Here is a 5,052-nt window from a genome sequence, read left to right as displayed (position 1 = left end):
CTTACCCATTTACCCCATCTCCCCTCCTACAACCCTGCCAGTAACCCTCTGTTTGTTCTCCATATTTAAGAGTCTCATGTTTTGTCCCCCACCCTGTTTTTATATTATTTTTTTTCTCTTCCCTTATGTTCATCTATTTTGTCTCTTAATGTCCTCATATGAGTGAAGTCCTATGATAATTGTCTTTCTCTGACTAATTTCACTTAGCAGAATACCTTCTAGTTCCATCCACGTAGTTGCAAATGGCAAGATTTCATTCTTTTTGATTGCTGAGTAATACTCCATTGTATATATATACCACATCCTCTTTATCCATTCATCTGTTGATAGACATTTGGGCTCTTTCTATACTTTGGCAATTGTCGATAGTCTGCTGTAGACATTGGGGTGCCTGTGCCCCTTTGAAACAGCATGCCTATATCCTTTGGATAAAACCTAGCAGAGCCATTGCTGGGTCATAGGGTAGCTCTATTTTTAATTTTTTTAGTAAACTCTATACAGTTTTCCAGAGTGGCTGTACCAGTTTTCATTCCCACCATCAATGCAAAAGAGATCCTCTTTCTCCAGATCCTCACCAACATCTGTTGTTGCCTGAGTTGTTGGCCATTGCCTAATTAGGCAGAATTGCCTAATGTTGGCCATTCTGACAGGTGTAAGGTGCTATCTCATTATGGTTTTGATTTGTGTTTCCCTGATGGTGAGTGATGGTGAGCATTTTTTCATGTGTCGGCTAGCCATCTGGATGTCTTCTTTGGAGAAGTGTCTAGTCATGTCTTTTGCCCATTTCTTCACTGGATTATTTGTCTTTTGGGTGTTGAGTTTGATCAGTTCTTTACAGATTTTGGACACTAACCCTGTATCTGATATGTCATTTGCAAATATCTTCTCCCATTCTGTCGGTTGCCTTTTAGTTTTGCTGATTGTTCCCTTTGCTGTGCAGAAGCTTTTCATTTTGATGAGGTCCTAGTTGTTCATTTTTACTTTTGTTTTTCTTGCCTCTGGAGATGTGTTGAGTAAGAAGTTGATGAGAGCAAGATCAAAGAGGTTTTTGCCTGCTTTCGCCTCAAGGATTTTGATGACTTCCTGTCTTACATTGAGGTCTTTCATCCACTTTGAGTTTCTTTTTGTGTATGGTGTAAGGAAGTGGTCCAGGTTCATTCTTCTGCATATCGCTGTCCAGTGTTCCCAGCACCACTTGCTGAAGAAACTGTCTTTATTCCATTGTACATTCTTTCCTGCTTTTTCAAAGATTAGTTGGCCATACCTTTGTGTGTCCATTTCTGAGTCTTCTATTCTGTTCCATTGATCTGAGTGTCTGTTCTTGTGCTGTATTATCCAAATTGTCAACCCAGATATTCACCAAAGGAAATATTCTTTATGATAAGCTTAAACCTGCCCAGAAAAGGAAATTGCTCTCTGAAACACTTCACAATATTTTTGTATATCAAATATATTTAAACTTTTTATAATAACATTTTTATTAATGCTTTATGACTAGTGAAAGGTCCAGAGGTGACAAGTTTGCTTAGTAAGTGACGTTTTCTGTTTTGCTGTCACTGTAGAGAAGTCTAACCGTTCGCCAAAATCTTGTCTTTTTATTCACACTATGAAGTTGTAGCTGGAAGGGAGTTGCCAAATCAATGATTACATTTGCTACTTCCACACCACCCCCTCATTACTATGCGTGGTGATTATATTGGTCATTGTATTGGTACCAGTCATCAGTCAATTGAATGAAAGGAAAGGTGGCCTGTGCCACTTTGAGACCAAGGCTTTTCAGAAGTGGGTGTGCCTTCCTCACGGTCTGACACCTTCTGCTTGATGGCTGTTGACGACAGGCCCTATAGGATGCTAGAACAGCAGAATGAAAGGTGTCTAGGGCCAAAATGGCAGCATGGATGAAAACAGGTCCCTTATCCCAAATGGCTTGCCCAAGAATGAAATACAAATGAGATACGAACTTTCATTAAGTTGAGCCCCTACATCTTTATTTATTTATTTTTTGTAATTTTTTTTTTCAACGTTTATTTATTTTGGGGACAGAGAGAGACAGAGCATGAAGGGGGGAAGGGGCAGAGAGAGAGGGAGACACAGAATGGGAAGCAGGCTCCAGGCTCTGAGCCATCAGCCCAGAGCCCGACGCGGGGCTCGAACTCACGGACCGCGAGATCGTGACCTGGCTGAAGTCGGACGCTTAACCGACTGCGCCACCCAGGCGCCCCGAGCCCCTACATCTTTAGATCTATTTTTACAGCAGTTAGCTTATCCTAACCAACAGGGCTTTTTTTTTTTTTTTAAGTCTTTTCATTGTTTTTTGTGTTTGTTTGTTTGTTTGTTTGTTTGTTTTTGACTTTTATTCCCCGCTCAAATGGTTTCCCTTCCCTCTTGTTCGAGGGGAGAAAGTCAACAGCAAAGGGCAGCTGCAGAAGCAATACCCAGAACGAGCTTTACATTCTAGAAAGGACCCTGCACTTCCTCTTTGTGGTTTCCAGTCCTGCACATGTACCGAGAAACTTCTTTAGTAACAAGCTATAGACCTGATCCCTGAAGGTAGTCTTTTATTTTATTTTTTTTTGACATTTTTTGTAGAGAATGTTAAATGATCAATCAGTGTCTTCTAGATTGCAATTTCCATAACAGCAAGATTGGTGTTACTTGTCAATTGCTAAGAAGTCATAGTGCCTATCCGTTTGCAAGCACTTAATAAGTGTTTAATTAATCAAAGAAAAATACCTTAGACTAAAAAAAAATGGTGTTCATTTTTTTTGCGTGTGACCCAGAAACAAACATATGGCTCTTACATCCTTAGCAAGCATCTAGTGTTTGTACTTCAACCCAGCTAGAAGGTTTCTCCCAGTGGTTTCTGGACAGAACATTCCCAGCTGTTTCAGTGCCGCATAGCAAAGCTCTGACAGCTTTCAGAACAAGAGGCAATATTAGTTAATAATCATTTTCACTTGCAACTATCTTATTTCATGACACTGAAACTTACATTCCTCCGGCTACAGTTTCCTTTGGATTGATGTTGCTGAACTTTAGCATTTGCTGCTAGGCTCTAAGCTGTGACTATAAATCCCTTTGAGTTATTCACTCTTCATTCCCACTCAACATGTTCTAATTAACTCATAATGAATGCTCCCCAAATACTGCACATCTGACATCTTTTTGTTAATCAGAATTGGGTAGGAAAGAAGTCGTACCACTTTCTTTTCTGCTAACCAGCCATCTTTTGGCATCTTTCTGTATCAGATGAGTTTGGTGATGATACATCTTAGATGACACCCGTCTCTCAGCTCCATCAGTGGACCCCGGTTGTACCTTTCATTCTGTATACCAGGATATAATCAGAAGTGACAAAACTTCAGTGCAGGGAAAACTGTACACACTGCACAGGATTCTTGAGGCTGTCTCGCCTGAGAACATGTGCATGTGTGTGTGCAATAATGCGGAGCCTATTTTCAGGTATTGTATTCTGAAGAATATCCTGGTATTTTTATTAACATTCTTGTTTTTGATGTTTTCATTTGCATGCTGAATTTGTTTCCAAAAATTCTAGCAATTGTTTGTTTGTTTGGGTTCTGGAAAGAACCCTATTTCAACTGTAGTTGAGATAGCAGATAGACGACGAATATGTCTGCTTTTTAGTTTTACGTGGAATGTGTGGGATGTTTGTGTATGTGTGGGTGTTTGGTCCTTTTGTGTTGCTATGGTTTTTTTTTTAATGTTTATTTATCTTAAAGAGACAGAACAGGAGTAAGGGACAGGCAGAGAAAGAGGGAGACAGAATCCAAAGCAGGCTCCAGGTTCTGAGCTGTCAGTACAGAGGCGGACCTGGGGCTTGAACTCATGAACTGTTAGAAAATAACCTGAGCCAAAGTTGGATGCTTAACTGACTGAGCCACCCAGGTGCCCCTATGGTGCTATAGTTTTTTTTTGGGGGGGGGGTTAATTTATTTTGAGAGACCGTGCAGAGGAGGGGTAGAGAGAGAGGGAGAGAGAGATCCCAGACAGGCTCTGCACTGTCAGCATGGAGCCTGATGTAGGTCTCGAACTCACTAACTGTGAGATCATGACTTGAGCCAAAACCAAGAGTCGGACGCTTAGCCAACTGAACCACCCAGGTGACGCTATTGCTATAGTTTTTAAACACATTTTGGAATAATCAGAAAATCTTAGGATTAGAAGAAACTTAACTGTCCAAATAATTCAACCTCTCATTGTCTGTTAGTGATTCCTGCACAGATGTTTTTTAAAACAATAAACCTATTTGACAGATGAAAGGTGATATTGCAAGTCCTTTCCTGATGTTGTTAAATAGAACGTCAGCCTTGCCTTGTACCTCCTAATGGTCATTGTCACACTGACTAGTGCTTCTGCTTAAGAAAAAAAAAATTGAGCCAGAATTTTTATAAACAATTTGGAATAGTTTTCCAATTTGAAATGAAGTTTTGGAGTTGTATTCAAAGAATTCTAGAAACTTGTAGAACAAGTTTGAGGCTATTGCTCAAGAACATGCATATCAGCAGTTAGTATTCCTGACAATGCATCACTGGATCTCAGAGTTCTGGGTCCTAAGTTCTAGAAGGATGGTAGAGAATACATTGAACATAGATAGCTGTGAAAGCTTTAGGTGATCATCCCAAAAGCACTTCAGGTTTTCCCATCTATAGAAATCTAGAGGTTTTGTATTTAAGCTTTGTGCTTTAGATTAAGATGACATAAATTACATCCTTAATTAGTATTCTTTCCACTAATAGCTTTGATAAACCTTTGATTTAAGATACCATAATATAGGCAGAATAAAAGCAAAGTATGTCTCACTCAGGTTGCTACAGCTTGGCACTGATCTCGGCTAGCCAAAGCTCTAACTTTGTTGGATTGTGCCAACAATTATTGTGGTCTGTTTAAGTTATTTTGACCTACTGTATATAAGGACTATTTCATATACGTCTATTTTTATGCTAATGACGTAAATCCTAAATGGCTGAAGCCTATGTCAAATTGTACGGCAGAGGTTGTAAAATACCAAAACTAAAGTTGAATGTTAAATCC

General features: G+C 39.6%; 1 pseudogene; it reads right to left on the bottom strand.

Annotated features, from left to right (window-relative positions):
* Positions 1-2,359: 2,359 nt before the first annotated feature.
* On the bottom strand, positions 2,360-2,558 carry LOC121036585 (uncharacterized; annotated as a pseudogene).
* Between the last annotated feature and the right edge of the window lie 2,494 nt (positions 2,559-5,052).

The sequence above is a fragment of the Herpailurus yagouaroundi genome, unplaced genomic scaffold (assembly GCF_014898765.1).
Source record: "Herpailurus yagouaroundi ecotype Mexico unplaced genomic scaffold, PumYag 162, whole genome shotgun sequence".
Classification (NCBI taxonomy): Eukaryota; Metazoa; Chordata; class Mammalia; order Carnivora; family Felidae; genus Herpailurus; species Herpailurus yagouaroundi.
Note: the sequence above shows the minus strand (reverse complement) of the source record. Positions and strands in the feature narration are given on the sequence as shown.